Genomic DNA, 23,364 nt, shown 5'->3' with positions numbered 1-23,364 from the left:
ATGTAGCCCTATAGTGCTCCCATAGTGGGGCCAGCGTTCATGGTGCAATATGTTGGTTGAGAACTCAAAAAACTGGTTTGGAAGAACCACACAAATGTGCAAAAGTAATAACAAACACAGCAGGCAACAGATTACGCTGGGCTCGAAGCGACATTAAGTGGGTGAATGATGCATTAATTAAAAACTTTGAGAATTTGGACTAACTGCTAGCAACAGCTGTCTGGAACCTAGAAGATTTTATTAAGGTGATGAGCCTTTCATATGTCAAACTCAGCAAAGCACAGCCCCAAAAGGTACAGGATCATGAACACAAACTGTTTGATAGAATTGTCCTGGAAAGAAAGAGAAAGTACCGTAGGGATAAGGCCGCAGTTAAAAGAAACATGGAGATATCTCACGATACCAAAAAGAGAGTGGCAAAAAACCTGGCCACAAATTACAGAAATTGGCATAAAATACACAAAGCATCCATTAGATCTGTGAACTGGCGGAAACTGTTCACATGGCTGAGATTGGACAATAGGGTCAAATTCTGGCTAAATTTCAACAGTTTTAGAAATGTATCTCCCCAGATTGACCCAAATCCAATATTAGAGGAAACATTCAAGAACTGTATTCTCCAAATGATCAGGTAATACCAGAGACAGATTGGGCGGAGCCAATGGCATGGACTCAGGTGAATCCGCAATTAAGAGCAAAACTGGAGGATGAGTTCATGGAAATTAATCTAGAAAAGCTAATAATAAAATTAAATCAAATGCCCCCAGTGCTCCAGGGCCTGACAGCATTCTAAATCTGGTATGTAAGGCCAACCCAAGTCTGTGGGCAAGAATATTGACAATATATTTGAGGACAATATTTAAGAGCGGCCAAATACCAGAGAGCTGGTGCCAATCCATTCTGGTTCCTATCTTAAAGAAAGGTGACAGACTCCTACCAAAGAACTATCACCTGTTGACGATGTTGGACTCCAGCCCAAAATTATTCACCAACATACTTCTGGAACAACTAAACACCTGTATGAGAGCAAAGACCATATTGAGTACATTCCAGACAGGATTTAGGAAAAAATATAACACAACAAATAATATATCAATGCTGCAATACCTAAGGGCACTACGGCCAAAAGGGAAGAACAGGCTCTACTGTTGCTATGTGGACTTTTCAAGTGCGTTCGATATGATTTCCAGAAGTAGACTCTGGGGGAAATTAAAAGGCTGGGGCATCGATCCTGATTTGCTTTATTACATTCAAATGCTTTACAGGAATAGAACAGTTGCTGTCCGACTCAACCAGGAGGGGTCCCTCACAAAATGTACTGCCACTAGTGATGGTCTTAAGCAGGGATGTGCTTTGAGCCCCATGCATTATAATCTTTACACTGCCGACATAGACCAAGCATTAAAGACTATCAGAAACTTTCCTCCAACCATAAAAGACATCAGAATTCTTACTATGGCCTACGCTGACGACATAATAATTTTTGATCAAACACAGGTAGGCCTTCAGCACACCTTAAATGCCTTAAACCAATATGCTAAAGAGAACTTCATGGTCATAAACAAATCTAAAACAAGGACAATGTGCCTGAAAGATTCTCATATGAAACCAAAGAAATCACAGTGGTACCTGGATAGTAAAACTTTGGTTATGGCTACTGAAGTGCTATACCTGGGGTTTCCGATATGGTCTGCACCATCAGCCTCTCAATATGAGGATCACGTCTGTACCAAAATATTGAGGATGTGGGTGGCCATAAAGTCCTATGTGGAACATAGGGGAGGCAGCAATATAGAAGGGTATATTCAAATATACACAACCAGTATATGCCCTGCCATCCTTTACACTCTGGAGATATTGCCAACCAGGGCCGACGCGTGACTCCACAAACTAGAGGGCAAATTACTTTGTTCTATTATGAACATGCCAAGAGGGGTCCTGGTGGAGGCCTTGCACTTGGAATAGGGCCTACAGCCATTGCTCATAAGCTGGTAATTTAGAAAGGTCCTTTTATATCTTAAAATGGATAAAATGGCACTAGGAACAAACCACCTTCTTCAACTATTTGACAAAGAGCTGAAGGGAAGCTGTCCTAACAATTTTGTAAAAGATTTGGAAATTCACACCAAAGATTATTGGTTCAAACTAGGGCCCACCATGGACATAATTTGTGGGCGCCCGGACTGTGTTTCACTTAAAAAAGAAAAAACATTTAAATGACAAAGTAGGATATGGTCAGGGCAACAGACAGACTGAATGAATGGTCTTCGGAGATAGAGAATAATCCCATCAGGGCTTTAAGACTGGTATACCTAAAAGCTATTTAGTAAAATGGTCCAATCCAGCAAAAGAATTTATGAGCAAGTGGAACAGAACAGAACAGGACGATATGTGCAGGCATTGCTCTACAGAAGTGGAGACAATCAGACATATATTGACAGCATGTTCTGCTATGAAGCCATTGTATAGTAAAGGCTATGGGGTATTTGTTAGATCAATAGGGAATATAAGCTGTGATCAATTTTGGACAGCTTTGATAGGGACAGAATATATAGTAGTTAATGCAGCAGCCTTTTATATATGTAAACTGGTGATTCTTTAAATAGTTATTAGCAGTTGCCTCAATTATCATATGATTTCACTCATGAATGGTATTTAGAAACTGTATTTAGGTATGTTTACTTCTTTAATATGTTTTTACCTTTTATTATTGTCAATATTTGAAATTAGATATTGATTTATTGTTGTTTTTATAAATGTGTAAAGGTTTTTTCTTGATTGAATATAAACTAAATGCACAGAAAATTGGCAATTACAAAAAATGGTCTCCATGTGAGCAATAACATGAGCTTAAACAGATATATAGTCGGATCAAGGGAAACAAGGATCACTCTTGAATTTGTCTCCATCATTGCTCTTCACTCCAAGGCAACCTGTTCAGAAACATAGACACACAGAAGAAATGAACCAGTGGACAGTTGGGTAGACATCAACATGGGAAAAGGTTGTTTATAACAGTGGATCTGAAATGTATTTGATTTCATAACAAACCTTTATATTGAAAAACTAGTAATTAGTTATAAACAGACAGATTAAAGTAAAAACAAAGTACATCAGTCATGTTTCTCTGAGAAAAACAAGCTATGAAAAGCATGTACAGGTGATGATAAGCAATACCTCATGTAAGTAAGAAAATGATTCCAGTATTCAATTTCTGATACATGCAAGCAAAGTAAACATTGGGCCTCATTACGACCCTGGCGCTAATGGGTTAACGCCACCGTAAAAGGCTGTTAACCCATTAGCGCCTTACTATGAGGTCCCTTTGCGGGACCCGACCTGAACGGCTGGTCTAGACCAGCCGTTAAAGTAGGGACCCGCAAAGGGACCTTGGTGCTAAGTACGGTACCGCAGTTTGCGGTACCGTACTTAGCGCCTTCCCCAGTCCCATTGAGCCCTATGGGCAAAAATCGGAATGGGGAAGGGCCAATGTTCAATGGGGAATTAGCGCCCTGCCAACCTTTGAATGGGGTGGTAATTCCCCATTGAACATTGGCAGACTCGTTACGATACCGGCACCAACCATGGTGCTAATAGCGCCATGGTTTAGCGCCAGTATTGTCTTTGCTATTGTTCTTCATATTTGTTAAGTGATGACTGAACCAGCTCTGTTAAACTCATTTACTCTAGAGGGCTCTCTATGACACACACATCAACATGCACAGAACCATTCCCCATTCCTATTTGAGCCCACATAGGGCAAAATGGGAATAGGGAGGGAGCTAATAATGGGCACGTTAATAACGGCCCGTTATTAGCTCCCTGTTCCCCTCGCGGGACCCGCTAAGGATGCCTGGTTTTACCGTCCTTACCGGGTCCCGCAAAGGGAACCTCGTAATTGCGCATCCCGTAATGAAGGGTGCCGGTCCCGTACCGGCACCCTCCATTACGGAAGCGCAAGCCTTGTAATGAGGCCCTATGTCTGGAAAGTGTGATCAAAAAGGATCTATTGCTTTCGGTTGACCCCAGATATTTAAGTAGAGCAGCTGCCCAAAGCATTCCACAGTGCAGATGGCATTTCAGAGCAGGCCCTAATGGGGCATAATCACCAATATTCAAGGTGACATGAGAGGCAAGAAATGGGAATTGAATAAGAAGAATTGAAAATGTATCTTAAATTTGTTTTATGAAACAGGGTTTAACATCAATTTAATTCTGCTTGTCATGTAGCACCAATTATACTATCTCACCATACCAATATCTTATTAATAAAACAACCACAATGCATTATAGATTGATGATTTCATCAAAAATGAAATTGAACAATGTCATAGTGTGTGTCTATAGGGAGGATGTAGACACATATAAGATTTGGTTAAGATTGAGGTGCAGTTGTAGTCCCATTGTCATTCAAGTGGGAAATCACCTGTCATATTATTTTGATGCCATTTTATTTGATAAAATAAATTGTTATTGCAAACCAGTTTATTTCTTGTCTCAAAGTGTGAAGGTGAGATTGTAACATGTATATTTATTATACCGAGGGTTGTCCGTGAACCAATGAAACTCAACATAGATACATTGATTGTTATAAACTTGCTTAGGATACATTTTGAAGCATACTCGGTAGGTTGTCGCACAATTGATATTTATAAATGGTCCAACAGGTCCACCTGGTTTATTTTTATTGTTGATTTATGTTATAATTTAAAGCTTGAAATATGTCCCATAACCAACATGAACATATGCAGGGAAGATATTGTGTTAACAATTAAAAAGCTAAAGAGTTCTCGAGCCCCGGGACCTGATGGTCTATGCAATATCATTCTAAAAGAAAATCCGGAAATCTGGCGGATATTCTATCAATAATGTACCAAAGAATTATTGATACGGGAAGGATGCCTAGTTCCTGGAAGACCTATAAAATCATACCTATTTTTAAGGGTGGTTTACGCAATCTTCCTGAGAATTATAGGTTAATAGCCCTTACCGATGTTCCTAGCAAGATTTTGTGTACTATGATACTAAAGGAAATCAATAAGTGGATTGCTAGTGAAAACATCCTAGATAAAGCCCAAAAAGGCTTTAGGAAAGGATGTGCAATGGTAGACAATATCTTCATACTAAACACACTAATTGAGCAGGCTAACAAAGATAAAAATCAACCTTTATATGTACTCTTTGTAGATTTTACTTCCGCCTTTGACTCGGTTGAGTGGGGGCGACTTTGGATGAAACTTAAAGCCTGTGGTATGCATGCAAAACTGCTATATTTTAGTATGATGATATATGACGACAGCAAAACCCGGTTATGCCTAGACAATCAAGGTACCCTATCTGAACCCTTTAACATCTCTAAAGGCGTAAGACAGAGATGTGCGCAAATGCCTTTCCCAAAATCGGCTCACATAGGGTGGGGTGGATCTGCTATGCAGATGATATCATAATCATGGACAATACTTATGTGGGCATTTGTAATAGTGCATTCGCCCTGTGTGAATATGCAGAAAAGAATGGTCTTACAATCAATCTGAAAAAATCTGAAAAAAACACAATTTATGAGCTTTGGGTCTCACTGCTGTAAGAAAATCAACATATTATGTTCACTGGGATCAATAAGAAAAGTTAACAGCTACAAATATTTGGGCCAGGAAATATGTGGTGAAAGGAAGAAAATGAACCCATTAGTCCAAAAGAGTAAACAAACCAAGATAATGGCAACCCTAGCTGCAGTTGTGAGCTTTTCTAAGAAAACAGCGGGCTTTAGCCTACTGGGAATTATTAGCATCTATAATCAAAAGTTGGTTGCAATGTTTCTGTATGCCTTGGAAGCCTCTTTTTCTGACTGGTCTGAATGGGCGGATGTGACAGAAGGTGTGATATGGTGGAGAATTTTATGTCTTTCTAACTATACACCTATCCAGGCCATCCGGTTAGAAATTGATTATAACAGAGAAAAGTTATATATCAAAATAAGGTATGCTCTGCAAGGCTCATTACTGCATATATTACATAAAGATCTACAGGGAGGAAATATAGGGGCCCTGAATAACTTCCAGAAAAAAATCCCGGGCATTTTCGAGAGAATTACTTTTGTCCCAAAATGGGATTATGGTGAGGGAGCGGTGTTGACATTTTTGAAAAATGCCTTGGAAAAGTGGGATTGGGCCTACAGCAATGATAGGGTTGATGATTTTGGCTCAATAGGGTTGTTTGCAAAACTACCTTTCCTGTATAAAAAACCCCAGTTCTACCTAAAGTTTTTGCCCTTGAAGGTAAATCGGAAAATGTTCCTGGATATGAGGTTAAATCGACTAAATGTCCCGGTGCTACGGGGGTCATGGCTAAATCTCCCGGAGGAAAGGAGAATGTGTAGACTGTGCTGTAATGAAAACAAGAAAGAAACTATAAGACACATGCTTACCTGCTGTAAGAATATGAGTTCCATCTATAAGAAATATTTTGAAAAATATTTTGAAAAATATGAATATAATGTGACATATATTGCCAGTGAAAGGTTTTGGCAGAGATGCTTAGCAGGTTGGAATAGGAGTTTAATAATTGCAACAACCTAGATATGGAAGGTGGCGAATTTTCGCCTTCGGCAGTTTGAAGAAAATGTGAAGTTACTAACAGAATTATAACTATATCTCTTTTTTCTTCCTTCTGAGTTGGGGTCACACTAAATTACGATGCTTCTAGTACGGTTACCTTTTCTCCTAGTTGATTAATTGAACAAGATCTAGATTTATTTAGGTGCAATGTGTGTTTTGTTTGTTTGTTCTATTGTATTCTATAATAAGTTCATGCAAAATATGCACTCAATTTCCTTTTAACAATCTATATTATATTTTGGTGACAAACTTAAATGTAGTTACTATTTTATTGGCTAATGAGCGTGTACTTTCCTATTTTTTTCTGTTCTTATTTAATTGTTTTGTCTTTGTTATTTGACAGAAACAAGTTTGAATGTAGTGAAATCATGAAAAAAAGATGACATGCAAACAGAGAGCATTTTGAGCTTCCTTTGATCTAAATATATCATCTTCCCAAGACATTGATAAAAGTGTTCTCATTTAGTGGGATCTGGGTGGAGAGATTGTTAATACATTATTAGAGCCAAGTGTTCTCATTTAGTGGGATCTGCGTAGAGAGATTGTTAATACATTATTAGAGCCATTGTGATCATACTGATAAGGTTCACTATCAGCATATGGTTGTGGAATGTTATTTCTTTAAGCTTTTGGAATTGGTGTATGGCTAGGAACACAAGTGGCTTGCATTATTTCCAGAGTTGAACTATTATAGCATTGACATATAGCATGCTCTGTTTTCATGCTTGGCTAATGTGGCAGGTAAGGTTTCCTCAGAGCTGCCACATTATGGGTCAGCTGTAATTGTTTAATTTGTAAAATAAAACAACGTGTAAAAAAGACGGCTACAGCAGTAACTTTGTGCTGTTATTGACCTCTTCAAAATCTCATGAACTCAACGCCCCAGTTCCACTGCCATCATGCCATTTTATTATAGTTAATGAAGAAAATCAATTAGTCAATGTTTAATATAGTAATCTGAACAAACATAATAAAGGAAGCTACTAATCCAGTACAGCAATATGGTTGAATAAACGTAATATACATTTAATGTAAAAGAATCCTAAAATGAATCATTAAATATTTTTTAAAAAAACTTAAGACCCAATTGCTGAATGGATTAAAAAGCGAGAGAAGAAAACGTTAATATAGAAGCATATGCTTCCATTGAGTTAGGCTTTGCAAAGTAAATGTAATTCTTTCAATAGGCACTGTTTGTTGATTTTACCAGCCTCATTGCTTTTTCAGTCATGCCAACATTGGATATTTTGAAAGCATATTTTATCCAAGAGGCCCTCACTCTTGAATAGTGGCAACAAAACAGAGTGAAGCGGGCTTGAGTGCCTACCTACACTGGACCACAAATGCATAGTTTTATTAAATCTATTCTTGCCTTTCTAGAACTCTCAGTGTTCAGGCACTTGCCACTGGCCCAGTGAAAATTGTGTGTACTGCATTAATTTGCACATATGCCCCATCATGGTCCAATCATTCTAAAGTGCGCATAATTATTTGTATCAATACATGTTAAAGGCACGAAACTCACATCAGCAAAATTAAATTTTAACTTGCTTTACTGGGAATTGGAATTTAGCTCATGACATTACTTTTGGCAAAGTTGGGGTGATACTTCCACATGCTTTTTCCACCAAAGTTCCTGTAATGTTTTTCAAAGATTGGATAACCAAAGGATCTCCCCCAGTTGCCAGTGAATTTTACATCCTTAATTTCTTCCTGATACATACTACACCCTTGCTGTTTCCAGTTTCCACAGTCTGCCCACATTAGGAGTGATATTACCTTCAGTTGCCCTACCAGCCCAGTGACTAACACAGCTTTCATTGCATTGGGTTAATAGGTGTTCCCCTTGAGGTAACCAGGAGTCTTCTGCCAAAGTGTTCTTTCTTTTTAGCTCAAGTAACTTTAACGGGAAATATGCTTTGCTTGCAGGGAACAGCTTTCCAGTAATTTAATTCTAAGCTCTCTCAATCCATTGGGCCAAGCTAGAAGGTGTTTAGCCATAATAGTCCAATTACTAATTGGACCAGTGCAGTAGCAGCGTTGGTGTCCTGGGTAGTCCAAGAAGTGTATATCCTCAAGTTGAGGTAGGATATACATGCTCAAGTTTTGTTTTAGTTTGGTCCCTACTAACGGGAATGAGCACATCTGGCTGACTGTCCATCACAAAAAGTGCCAAACACAAACAAAAGAATAGTCTCCATACAACGACCAATGACCATGCCAGGAGGACCCCTTCATCTTCTCTGAGAATAATAGGGATCCTGGTGCCACACATAACAAGTACACCCATCTTGATTTCCAGCCCTTCTCTCTATGATGCAATGGTTGAAAGGTTGGGGTCCAAGAATGTTCTCTCTTTTGGTCATGAAGCAGGCTTTAATTTTATGCTCTGTGCCAAACGCCATTAGTATGACTTTGAGAGGCCTCAAACAAGGATGGATCCCTGTACTCCATCACATTTGTGGAGGTTTTCAAATGCAGTAGTATGCAATACTACATGCTGTCTATGTTTTCCCTAAGACCAAAATGGCTGAGGTTAATTTATGGCTGCTAATTCCACCGACTGTGAGAGTTTCCCCAAGAATAGTCACTTGTAGATCAATTCAATTCACTAAGCCCCATTGAGGAAGGTTCTCTGTGGTTGTAATATTTGTTGATTCAACTCGATGTGGTCTTTCAGACGATACATGAAAAATTATAAAAAATGTAATAGTCTTGTGACAGATTATCCTTATCAATAGGACTCTGAAATACCTATTTCATCAGTCAATCTAGAAACAGCATTGGGGTACTAGTGTTCTTCCAATGGTAACAGTATCAATATGATTATGATGGCATTCTAATACAACAAATACTAGAAGATAGAACTCAACATGTTTCTGGTCTCTGGATTGTTATGGAACACTGGTTCCATATGTCACTATGGTTCTAAAAGTGGATCAGTGGTACAGGACCTCTCCACAGTACTTTATTCATTTGTCTCGGGTACTCAATATCCTCAAGCTGGGCTTCTATGTGTTTTCATGCAGTTGAGCTGGTATCGAGATGGGTTGAATTGCACTGATCCTGTGGCAAGTCTGTGTTGAGACAGAGCTGCGAGTCGATAGAGTCGGCGCTCAAGGAGATGCAGTTCAATGAGTTCCAACAGTTTGAGCCAATGGGCAAGTTGGGTTGAACCAATGCTTCTGCAGGGTCCAGTCAGTGAGTGACACAATGGCTGCCAGCTATTTGAGTCAAGTTGGTGATGAACTTCACTGGTGCAAGAAGGAATTGAGATGGCCCAAAGAAGGAGGTAAGCAGCCTGAAGAAGCTTGTGGAGTGAGAAAGCAGCTTAGCAGAGCCTATGTCAGTTCAAAAGGCATTTAACACAGAGGAAGAGTACCCAGATATTGTTCAATGTGGTGAAACAGGATTACAGCTGTTCCTGGACTTTTGGTCTGCTGTGAGTCCCACTGCAGGAGCTCCACGACAAGGTAAGTCCTTCCTACTCTGCAACCCAAGTCTGGGGAGTTTGGCTGGCATCTACAGTGGTTCCTTTTGCCTCCTGTGAGGAGCATGGTGCCAGTGAAGCTGGCAGAGTTGCAGGCCTTGGTTGACAGCAGTTCAACCCCACTGTTCCCAGAGAATGGTGAGAGACACAGCTTTCCTCTTTCTGTGATGCCTCCTTTCATTCATTCTACGGCAAACTACTTTGGAATGGATTGGAATCCCAAAAGAGGTCCAAACGTGTATTCTTCTTCTTCCTGGTGTCGAAAGATCAAAGTGTGAGGGGTCTATATCAACTCTGCCGTAAGTGGCGCAATCCCAGTTGTTGTAACAAATTCCCTTTGCCTTATAACATCCCAACCAGACTGCACTACATGAAGGAAATGTAGAGGACAGGAAAATGAAGAGAACCATAACAGAAAGCAAGATATTTGCACCATTCGGCAGGCCTACCTTTCCACTCTAGTTACTCTACTTCCACCCGCTTTTTATGGACAGAGGTTAAGAGGCTCAATGTCCATGCACAGCCCAGTTGTGGAGCCATAGCAGTAAATCTAGGGTTCTTTATTATACATAGGTACATTTGTATGGATTCAGTTACTTGCAGGTATATTACAGGATATATGGACATGTAGATATAAGTAAATATCAAGTGGCACTAGGGACACCTACAAGCCATTCTCTCACATCCATCCCAGGCCCCCAAATGACATTCATGGAACACTCACACACAACATTCACTCAACATTCCCCTGAGCTGTCCATCATACATTCCCCAACATTCTATCAGCATGCATTCTAGGCCAGTGAGACAGAACTAGACTAACTCACATCATAGCATCTCCCTTACTACAAACAGTCATACACCACAATATCTCCCTTTCATACCGAAAGACACACACACCCAAACAACATACATACCAAGATGCGCGTGCACACACACACACACACACACACCCCCATTCCTCCTCCACAATCAACAACCTGGGGAAACAAGGCAGGGAGGGGATCACAGATGACCAAACACTGGGCCAGCCTCATCGATGCAGAGCCTGAGCGGAACCAAAAATGCCAAAGTCCAACAAACTAATGGTCATGGGAGGGTGGTGCTGCCCATATCAGGAACAACAAATACAGAAGGGTACATAGCCGACAACTTCCACCCTCACAAACCATACACAAAACTATGCAATCAGCTCCCAATCAACACCCATCCAGTCAATCTCAACAAGACTATAAACCACAATGAAGCACTCACAAAACACACTACCAGTTCAGTTCAGAGGACTTTTATTCAACAAAGCTGTCATCTTGCCAAAAGTACATGAATTGAGGTATAGCACACAATAATACATATCAAAAACTCAACAATTCATAAAAACCCTTAAAGTACAATGGCTGGAATTAATTCTTAAAACCCTGGATCTATATCAAACACCAAATAAAACCATACAAGTGTTCCACATTATAATATAGTTAATAATATACTTCTGGATTGCTCATATCCCCACACTTCACTCTTTTATAACTTTGGCCCTTACACGCCAGGCCTGGTTAAGATAAATTGCCACACAATAGACCACTTTGGTTACTTCATAATTTTTAAATAACTGGACACATGCAACATATACCATACAAATTACATAGGGGTATTACAAACTGGCGTCGGGCAGCACAATTACCATCACAAAAAAGAGGAAATGAGATGATTCCTCTGCCGAACCACATACTGGGCAGATCTCATTTCCTTCTACAGCCCACTTCTTTGTGACACATGCCAGATTCAAATAAGAAACTCTAAACGTAATATAGAGGTTACTAGTTAGTGGGGGTCTTACCATGTCCAAATAGCTTTCAAACCCCATACATTGCTTACTGGATGGGTATGAATAGCCCACTGAAAGGATTCAACACTCATTAACTAATTAATCTGCAATAAGTGTCCGAGAGATGTTCTTGGCTTTTATTCGATCACTTTGCGTGATACCCTGGGGTTCTGCCATAAATCGGTCAAGCCCATTCACCCAAGCAAGTTTCTAACTTGCTGGAGCCATGGCAAGGATATGCCACCCTCTGCCACCAATATGTGAAGTATGGCTTCTTGGTATTTATGCAACTCTGGGACTGACCAAAGCCGCAGCCAAAAAAGTGCCGGGCTAAAGCTGGCCTATTTTTTTATTGGTCTGAGACCCATTTCAAGGTATAATGGAACACTCTGGCTTGATTTAGGAAGCCCCAGAAGTTTCTTTAAGAATGATCGTTCCAGCAACCCCAGTTTGTTGCAGGCTGCGTGACCCCAAATGTCAGCCCCGTACATGGCCGCTGATTTGGCTTCTACTGTAAACATTTTGAATGCTGGTGAAATTGGGCCTTGGCCATGAGTATAACACAATCTCACTATCCCCCCCCTATGTTTTTCCAACTGTAGGCTGAATTTAGCCACTTGAAGAGGCCAATTGCCTTAGTCATTAAACCTCAAGCCTAAATAATCATAATGTTGGACTTGCTCGATGGAGGTATTGTTGATGGCCAATCCCATTTTTGTTAATTTACTAAACTTTTGGCGAAACTCCAACAGCTTTCTTTTCTGCATATTGAACTCCAGTCGATTCTCAGAGCATTTTTCCACTAAGGCCTCTAGAGTGATACTGAGGCATTTAACTGATGTTACTAGAATAACTGCATCGTCTGCAAACAGGAGCCGTGGGCAGATCTCAAATCCCAGCTTTGGAGGATCTAGAAATGTCCTCCTAACATGCATAGCACCTCATCGTTGTATAACAGAAAAAGGAGGGACCTAGGATGCATCCCTGACTCACCCCGTTCAAAACATCAACGGGATCTGTAAGTTCTCCACCCATTCCCTATTGAACTGTGGCAGTATTACTGGAATATAACTTCATTATGATTTGCAGAAGGCCAGATGGAATCCCCCTTTTTTCCAAAATTGCTTAAAGAATCGGTCTCGACACAGAATCAAACGCGGTCCTGAGGTCGAAAAAGGCATAATATACCTTCATATTCCTCAGGACTTTCTACTTCAGTGTTATTATATGTAAGCGGAAGGCCTGGTCCAACGTGCTAATTCTTGGTTGAAATCCTGCCCGGAGATGATCAATGGTGTGAATTTATGATACGCGCTCCTGCAAATGCCCACAAATTGCCTCAGCAGAAATTGGCCTTAAATTGAAGGAGTCCTCCCTCCCTCCCTTCTTATAGATTGGTATTATTATGACCTTTCACCAGGAGGGAGGGACCCTATTTTGACTGAGGCATGCATTGAAAAGGAACCGTAGAATAGGTGCCCAGATAAATGCCTCATCTTTAAATAAATCTGTGGGCATAAGGTAAGAACCTGGTGCCTTGCCCGACTTTTGGGTTGAGATCGCATTGCAAACCTCCCTCAACTCCAATTGGATTGGCCTAATGCGGTTCCCACCATCCTGAATCACTATGAGTTGACCCTGGTCACCTATAGGATCCCTCTATCTATAGAGCTCCTGAAAATGCTTCATCCAAGAATTAGAATTTATCTCGGTCACAGCCCACCTATCTCACCCCTCATCAAGCCCACTCACTAACCTCCAAAATGTCTGTAAATCACCAGTTTCACGGGCCTCCTGTAGTGTGTCCATTTTCGTCTGACAAAAGCCTCTTTTTTAGCATTTATCATAGTTTTAAAAGCTGCCATGAGCGATTTTAGATGTTTTGGCTGTGCCTTGTTTACTTTTTCTAAACAATTTAAAATATCACTCTTTGAAATCTCAAATTCCTTGTCATACCAAGGACAGGGTTTAGTGACATAATATTGTATTATCTTACTGGATTTTGTAACAAATCTCTCAGCTTTAACAGGGAAAACTGACCTATAAAAGGCAAACTAACATTGCAGATCTGGGGTTTCACTTGAGTCAAGTCAAGATCTGACCATTCAATCCAATGTTTAGATGTCCCTGGATACAAATAGGGAGGCTAGAGGTGTTAACGACAGTATAGTGATCTTTGTGTGCCCCCCAGCTAGATAGTTCAGAAATAATGGCTTATGGTCACTCCCCTCTATGCTCAGGACTTCAAAATCTTTTATCTTTCCCCGAAATTCCATTGATAAAAAAATATAGTCAATATATGAGGAGCCACAGGGTCCTACAGAGGTAGTTTCGGTGGTTGATCCTTTGCAAAATGACCATTGCAGGCCCTAAGCCCCGACCTTAACAGTGCTGTAGCATAATTAAGAGCAAGAGGGTGGACTCTTCTCCTTGGCCTCATCTAGATCATCCAAGCCCCCTCCATACCTACCATAACGACCAAGGACTCTATTTGAATATTTAAGTCTCCCACACAAATATTTTGATGGTGTGGATTAACTTGGCCCAGCCTTGTCAATACAAGTTCTCGGGCCAGGCCAATAGCATTCATCTGAGACTTAGGCGAAGGTCTGTTACGCAAGTTGCATAACAAGACCAGTTGGGCTCCCATGTAATTCATGACCTGAAACTGTACAATCGGTGCAGTAGATTTTTTGGATTCTATTTGTAGATCCAAGGCTGTGCTAATCCATAGAGCAAGCCCCCCATAGGACCTGCCCTTGGTACCCATTCTTGCTGGTACCTGATAGGCCTCATATCACTAGAAGATGGTTATTTCCCGGTCCCATGTCTCCGGCATACAAATCATGTCATAACCCTGCACTGGGTTGCACCACTCATGATCAATCGAGTGTTTCTTAAGCCCAGCTATGTTCCGGGAAATCAGGGTGATAACTTTCTCACTGGTCTGGGACCTAATTATGGGGGAGACAATATGTCAGTCAATGGCCTTCGAGATCAGAGCTCACCTGGCTAATATGCATTGGTGATGGCCTTAGGTCCATTATGGGAATAGCATGTATGGGGGGCAGATGGATTCTTCTGAATCCCAGCTGTTGGCGTAATCGATATTCTAGAGCCCATCAGGGGATATGCACTAACATCTAACATCAGACCATCCATCAACCAATCATTTTTTTAGAAAGACCACAATTTTATCATCACCATTAGAGAACATCATCTGACTTTCACATTTCACAATGTCACTTCTGATGACTGATTTACAGCCTCTCGTTATTCTTAAATAATAGATGACCTTATTAATCAGGGATTCAGGATTTTCGTATTTCCTGGCACCAATTTCCCCACGTTATGCAGGGTGATGGATGGTCCTGCCAATGAGGGCCTTACACTATTTGACAAAGTAACAGCAGTCCCACCCTGGTTGGGGCGTTGAACTCCCCCTCGCATGGGCTCCAGTGGTGTTGCATTTGGCACAGTAATTCAGTGGGACATACCTCTGGTGGTGTTCGAATATCAGGGGTAAGTTATACCCATCTCCCGACCAGCAGTCCCTCCCCACTGCTCCTGGGGTCTATATCAGGCACTGCGGGAAGAGGTCGCCAGGCCTGACAGATTGTGGGGCCTGGCTCCCCCTGCCCCTAGTCCCCCAGTCGGGCAACGCTGATTTTGGTACCCGCCTCTTTTTTGTATTTCATTGTTCAAATTGTGGGCCGGTGCATTTACACTTGACTGGGCGTGTTTTGGAAGTTCACAACGTCTCTAAGTCCCACTTCGTTCTGACACTATAAGTGGATAGGATTTAGCTTCTCTTTGATGAATGCTATATCTGTTGCAAGCGGGTCGAGGTGGGTCTTAATCATCTTATCCAATTTTCTACACAAAAGGTCCATTAGACCAGGGGTTTCCCCCAAAGCCCCCACACCACTCATAACCCTCGCCCCTTTCAGAAATGTCAATCTTGTCAACCCCTTCAGTTTGGGTCCCCATGGCTATACCAATAGAACCAATCTTGGAATCTAATTATTTCTGCACCATACACTGGGGTCCTTTATTAGGCTTAGCGAGAGAACCAGTGTTACAGGGGGTGGCATAAGTGCATCCCTTGGGGTGTTGTTCCTCCATTGCCTAGAACCGATGTGAGGTATATATACCAGAACATGACACTCCCCATCGCTTTAACTCGGGATGGCCAAATTAACCCCCCCTTCCATGTTCAACATGTATAATGGCCTCTTTGTCTGATGGTACTGTAGGGCTAGGCAAAATTAACAGATTCACTGTATTTCTTTACAGTTCTATTACTTGGACACATTCCTCCCCTTACGCAGTGATGGGTAGCAGCACATCATTGTTTCACACGTCCTGTCCTTCATAGGGGCCAATCTCAAATGTGCCCATGTGATCTTTGGGTTTCTTCTATTCATTATGCTTTTGAGGGTGCGCTTGCACTGTGGGCGCTAAAATGGGGGCAACGCTTTCGGGTAGAATTTCAGTGTCAACCATTGCAAGTATGCAATTCGGGGCTGCTGCTAACTTCTTGGTTTGTGGGTCTTTCGTTTTCTTACCCATTGGACCTTCAATGTCATATAATACTCCTTTAATTTCTGTAAAAAGGATATTTACACACTACGATAACTGCAGTACACTGTCCTATTATGCATTCACTAAGCATCACCAAAAAGACACACTTTCAAAGAACCTTCACTGCATGCGCAATCAACACTCAAGCGTACAAAGACAGAATAGGTGTAACGAAGCAGCAAACAAATCATGCATGCATACCTCTAACACGGGTGGTGCTGTGTCACAACTAACATGGCAACACAGGAAGCAAACCTTATACATTCATCCTCCACCAGTGCCACATACGCCCAAATACAGTCTCTCTGGTGTGCATGCACACAATACCCTCAAGCAAACATACACACATGCGCCAGCATACACAGCACACAAACACCACTGCATTTATCCATATGACAACATATAACACATTAAACATATGGTACTCCTGGCAGCACCAACATTTGAAACGCTGTGAAACACTATAACTTCTCAAACTATAACTTCTTAAACTAATATCCACAGAAGAGTAAACAGAAGATAAAACAAATGGCCAACATTTGTACATGTATATATATCCAAGAATTGAATTTAACTCCCTTTAAATGCCCATATGAAGGGCAGTCCCTAACATTTCTTATAGTGCACATTTAACTCCATGAAGAGGCAGTCCAAAAACATGAGTCCAAAAACATGAACCTATTCATCATTTTATTTGACCTTTTAACTCTTTTTTTATGTCCCATCTTTATGCCCATCTGGAGGAAAGCCCAAGGAGTTTGCCCTAATCCGCTGCTGTTGCTCAATCCCCTGAGGCAGTCAGACATCTTCGCCTATTAACTAGATACATACCTATGCTATATGGATGCACCCTAATGGCACCTGGTAACATAACCACAGGTGCATATATTCGTCCTGAATTATTTTTTGAAATACAAGTATAACACACTCCAATTGAGTCTGCATTCCTTTAGTGGACCTAGCACCAACAAAACAATGAGGCGCTAGGTGTCAGATGACAAACACATGTCATCTAAAATTGCTATGTAAACAAAGTTGTCATTTATTCCCAATTGCTAGGCCACAGCACATAACAACACATGACAAGATAACGGTCCAAAAGTTGGACAGAATTCTATCATAAAACTGTACATAAAAACCTGGTTGAACTCGTCGCCGTTGTTATAAATAGAGGTGAAGAGGCTCAATGTCCACGCACAAACCAGCTGTTGAGCCATAGCAGTAAATACATGTTTTAAAATATTATACATAGGTACATTTATACAGATCCAGTTACTTGTAGGTATATTATATATCAAGAGGCACAAGAAACACCCACCAGCCATCCTCTCACATCCAGCTCAGGCCCAAAAAAGACATTCGTGGAACACTCACACACAACACTCACTCAACATTGCCCTTAGCTGTCCATCATGCATCCACCAGCATTCTATCAGCATGCATTCTAGGCCAGTGAGACAGAGCAAGACTCGCATCATTTATTTATTTATTCGCATTTGTTGAGCGCACATCAGACCGAAGGCATCGTGGCGCTAGTTACAGTGTTGCTTATACTTAGTTACATACAGTTCATGTCCGTAAGGTTACATTGGACGAGATATACTTTTTTTTTTTTTTTTTACAGATATGCAAGAGCAGCAGGAGTACATGAAAACGGGTTTAGTTGAATAGGGCAGCTTTGAGCTTTTTTCAGAAGGAGAAAAGAGATGTATCAGCTCTGAGGTCAGTAGGAAGGGAATTCCAGAGTTTAGGTGCGAGGAAGGGGAAGCCTATGCCTCCTGCTTTGGTTCTGTTGATGCGAGGTATTGCTAGTTGGTTCGTGTATTGTGCTCTTCTAGGTCTTGTGGATTGATATCTACCTATCGTGTCAGATAAATAAGAGGGAGCTGTGAGGTTGATGCATGTATGGGTGGTTGTAAGAATTTTGAAGGAGATACGGTCTTTGGCTCTTTGAATGAGCTGCCATTCTGGCTTGTGTGATGTGTTCTCTTTTTGGTATGCTGAGGGCTGCTCTGAGAGCGTTGTTTTGGGTTGTTTGGAGACTAGATAAGTTTTTTTGGGAGGTGCCGGCTAGGAGCGCATTACAATAGTCTAGTTTGGCTCCTATAGTTGCTTGGGCGATGGAGAGGCAGCTATCCTTGGTTAGGAATGGTTTTATTGCGTTAATGAGTTTAGTACTCAGTGCTGAGGCTGAGACTATGGCGCTGACTTGTTTGTCCATGGATAGTGTTGCGTCTATGTGAACCCCCAGTGTTTTGACTGAGGATAGGACTGGGATGATACAATTGTCTATGTTGAAATTGATGTACAGTGGGTTGAGGTTGGAGAGGGTGGATTTCTGTCCTAGAATGAGGATTTCGGTCTTGTCCCCGTTCAAGCAGAGGCCGTCAGTAGCCATCCATGCTTGTATGGTCGAGTAGATTTGCTGTAGGTTAGAGGCGTCTTGGTGATAATTCCCTGTCAGGGGGAGGAGAACCTGCGCGTCGTCAGTGTACTTTGTGTAAGTGATCCCCAGCGCGTCTAGTTTATCAAATAGTGGCTTGGTAAAGAGGTTATAGAGCGTGGGGGCAGTACAGGAACCTTGTGGTACCCCACAGTGGATGATGGAGGGTGCTGCATGTGCTGTGTTAGAGAACACTTTCATCGCTCTTCCCTCTAAGAATGATGTTACCCAGGATGCTGCGTCCTTTGAGAAGTGTGCAGCGTGTGTCAGGTGACTGGTAAGAGTAGTGTGGTCTACCAGATCAAACGCCGCTGAAAGGTCAAGGAGAAGGAGGAGGGCGGGCTTGCCTTTGTCTAGGATGTTGGTAATTTTGTTTTTTAAGTCTAGAAGGGCGGTTTCAGTACCGTGTCCCTTGCGGAACCCGGATTGTCTTTTACCTAGGATTGCGTTCGATTCAAGGTATAGTTGAATCTGTTTGTGGGCGGCCTTGTCAAGTAGTTTCAGGAGGAAAGGGACTGTGGTTATGGGTCGGTAGTTGTTAGGGTTAGCAGGGTCTAGCGTCGTTTTTTTTAAGAGAGGGCGTACCCAGGCCTTTTTAAGGCTGTCTGGGACTATGCCCGTTTTGAAGGATGCATTGATGAAGGCTGTGAGAAGGGGGGCGAGTGGTTCTGCGCAATCTTTGATAATTTTTGGGGGGCATACATCACCCTTACATTGTGAGGGTTTGAGGTGTCTGAGAATGTCAGTGACCTCGGTTTCGGAGATTTTGGTAAATGCAAATTTGGGCACGTTTCTTACTTTTACATGAGGTTTTATCTGTGCATGTGCACTTTGCTTAGGTAAGGTTTTGAAGTGGTGGGATATTTTGTTTTGGAGGAGGTTTATTTTTGTAAGCATGGCTGATTGAATGCCTGTACACCATGCATGCCTGTACACCATGCCTCGTCTTTGACGATCTCATCAGGGCATGTAGGTGGTACGGTTAGCTCTTTGAATATATTGAAAAGTTCTTTAGAGTGGGAGTTGGCATTGGAAATGCGGTGGTTGTAGGTTTCAGATTTAGCAAGGAAGATTGCGTCTTTGTATTTTTTTGCTATGGATTTGAAGTTAGCTTGTGTGGTATCGCATGGGTTAAGCTGCCAATTTTTTAGGGCTAAGCGTTTGTCTTTGCGCAAAGTCTGGAGTTCCTGAGTGAACCAGGAATTGGAATGGAAGGATTTTTTTTCTTTTTTGTTTTCTAGTGGGGCAACAGTGTTGACAGCCATTGTGATGGTGTCTTTGAATATTTCTGCGAGGATGTTAGGTCATCGGAGAACGGGGGCGCTAGGCATGGTAGATTGAGGAGTGCACTGATATTGTCTGCAGTGAGTTTTTTGGCGCTTCTTGCTAAGGTTGTCGGTGCTTTAGTAGGCACTTTAGCGCTTAGTAAGACAGGGATGTCAAATAGGAGAAGGTTGTGGTCTGTCCATGGGAGGCTAGTATTGGAGGTGATGGCTGTGTTACAGTTGTGGTCTACAATCCAATCTAGGATGCGTCCTTTAGCATGAGTAGGTGAGATGCTCTTTTGAGAGAAGCCTAGGTCTTGGAGGTCCTTGGCTAGAGAGATAGCAGCTTTGTCCTTAGAGTCGTTGAATCCTAAGTTAAGGTCACCTATAAGTAGTGATTTTGTGGATTTTTTAAGGTTGTTTCTTAGGAGGTGATTGACTTGACCTATGAAATTAGCGGTTGGGCCAGGTGGACGGTATACGGTATGAATATTTATTGTGCTATTTGGAGAGAGTGCTAGTTTGACTGATAGGATGTCTATATTATCTTCCTCTTGGTGGGGTACGGTTCTGCTAGAGAGGGTTTCTTTGTGAATAATGGCTACCCCCCCTCCTGTTCTGGCTATCCTATCTTGTCTAAGGATGGCATACCCTTCTGGTAGGGCTAGTGAAATGGCTGGGCCGGAGGCTTCGTTGAGCCATGTCTCTGTGATATCGAGTAAGTCTAGGTTTTGGGTAGTTATTAGGTCATTTACTTCTAATGCGTGGGCATTGAGTGATCGTACATTGATTAAGGCGCATTTGTATAGCGTTGGGTAAGGGCAAGAGATTTTTGAAGGTATGGTGTGGGTGTCTGCTTTAGGTACAGTGGTACATTGAGAGTAGGAGTTACCGCTCGGTGTAGTAAGTGTGTGTTTAAATTTGTGGCATATGGATGTGTTATCATGGATGTGGAGTGTGTGCACTTTAGAGGTGCGTGAGCTAAGTCTGCAGTTTCTGTGTGGTATGTGTGTAGGAGTGGCATGGTGGTGGATAGGGATGGTGCGGGCTCTGAGTCTGTCTAGTCTGAGGTTGAGGTTAGGTATCATTAGTGCTGTGTTATTTGGAGTGTGTGAGGGCTTGGGCAGGGGGTCCATCGGGTGTATTCGATGGTGCGGGCTGATTTGATAGTGGTGGGGGTGCTTTAATGTAGAAGGGTGTGGTGTGGTCATAAAGGTGAATAGCGTGCTAATTAAGCAGGTGAGGACGGGCAGAGAGTACATAGCAAAACAGCAGTGGCAACCTGCCTAGATTCCAATATCACAAAATGGGGCAAAATGCAGTGTTTAGGCAATAAATAGCAGTGGCGACCTGCCTAGATTCCAATATCACAAAATGGGGCAACATGCAGTGTTTAGGCAATAAATAGCAGTGGCAACCTGCCTAGATTCCAATATCACAAAATGGGGCAAGATGCAGTGTTTAGGCAATAAATAGCAGTGGCAACCTGCCTAGATTCCAATATCACAAAATGGGGCAAGATGCAGTGTTTATGCAATAAATAGCAGTGGCAACCTGCCTAGATTCCAATATCACAAAATGGGGCAAGATGCAGTGTTTAGGCAATAAATAGCAGTGGCAACCTGCCTAGATTCCAATATCACAAAATGGGGCAAAATGCAGTGTTTAGGCAATAAATAGCTGTGGCAACCTGCCTAGATTCCAATATCACAAAATGGGGCAAAATGCAGTGTTTAGGCAATAAGTAGCAGTGGCAACCAGCCTAGATTCCAATATCACAAAATGGGGCAAAATGCAGTGTTTAGGCAATAAGTAGCAGTGGCAACCTGCCTAGATTCCAATATCACAAAATGGGGCAAAATGCAGTGTTTAGGCAATAAATAGCAGTGGCAGCCTGCCTAGATTCCAATATCACAAAATGGGGCAAAATGCAGTGTTTAGGCAATAAATAGCAGTGGCAACCTGCTAGATTCCAATATCACAAAATGGGGCAAAATGCAGTGTTTAGGCAACAAGGGGCATTCAAATAAGCATATAGCGGTGCAAGCAGTGTAACTGCATTGAATCACAGTATGGCTTGAGAGAGGTGTGCAGCCGTGAGTGAGCAAGACAAGTTTTTAGTACAATTGTCACGTACTGTCCTTGGATGTAGGTGTGTAGGGCAACAGCCAGGTGGTAGGGTTTGGCGCATGGGGGTGGGAGTTAGCCAGCTTAGGGATCAGTGGGGGCGCGTGTTATGCTGCTGGTGGGCTTACCCGTTGACCTCAGGGGCTTCAAGGCGACGGTTAGTGGTCCTGGGGCAGCGAGTCCTCCATGCTGGTGCTCTCCTGTGAGGGCCAGGGGGACTGGCAGAGGCAGAATCGGCAGGAAACAGGCTCGAAACAGGTAGCAGCCTTGCCTCCGTGGGCCTTGGAGGGAGTGGGCCGGCTTCGCCTGCCGGCAGCCAATGGGGGTGAAGATAGGCCAGTAAGCCAATCAGATGGCTACTGGAAGGCTGGATTAGGCAGAGGGGGCAGCAAGCATCGGGCGGGCGGCCATCTTTGAGTGATTAGGTACCTCGTGTACCTTAATGGTGGCAATGGGCTTGCTTGAGCCTTTCAGGGCAGAAAAGTAATGCAAACACTGCATCACTGCATCATAACACTGCTTCTCATGCCTGCTGTCTTCAAAAACATTGCAGTTGTCAGCACCTTTGTAATGTCAGTGCTACCTCTGTAGCACCATCAAGGAGGTCTCCTGTGAGAGGTTTCCATGCACTGGGGAATGTGTGTCCCTCCTTCAGGAGAATCAAGGAAGGCAACATCCTCAGATTATTCCACAACACTGGTTGCCAGTGATGTCATATCAGACTGCTGTGGCTTTCATAATTGTGTGCTCTTATCAGTCACCAAGCCACAACCTTGGCATGGTTTGTTTTTAGAGATGTACCTGCAAATAGAGAGATCAATAAAGGCAGGGAATAATTATATTTTAGATTAGAAGGGCAGAGCTTAACATTGCTAACTCTGCTTGCCATGCCTTGGTGTCCCAGCATCAAGTCACAGAGAGGGATGCACAGCTGACCTTTGTACCTGCTCTGTGCCACAGCAGTGCTGGTGTGGTCATGTCAGTAGACTGGTTACAGCAAGGCACCTTGGATGTACTAT

The 23,364-nt window shown here is 42.3% G+C and overlaps 1 gene segment (V, D, J or C); it reads right to left on the bottom strand.

Moving 5' to 3' along the window:
• Positions 1 to 217: 217 nt before the first annotated feature.
• LOC138521167 (T cell receptor delta constant-like) overlaps positions 218 to 23,364 on the bottom strand; it is a 206,056-nt gene continuing 182,909 nt past the window's right edge. The window contains exon 5 of the C gene segment in view: positions 218 to 2,933.

The sequence above is a fragment of the Ambystoma mexicanum genome, chromosome 13, assembly GCF_040938575.1.
Source record: "Ambystoma mexicanum isolate Mex_15411 chromosome 13, UKY_AmexF1_1, whole genome shotgun sequence".
Classification (NCBI taxonomy): domain Eukaryota; kingdom Metazoa; phylum Chordata; class Amphibia; order Caudata; family Ambystomatidae; genus Ambystoma; species Ambystoma mexicanum.
This window is presented reverse-complemented; position numbering and strand designations above follow the sequence as displayed.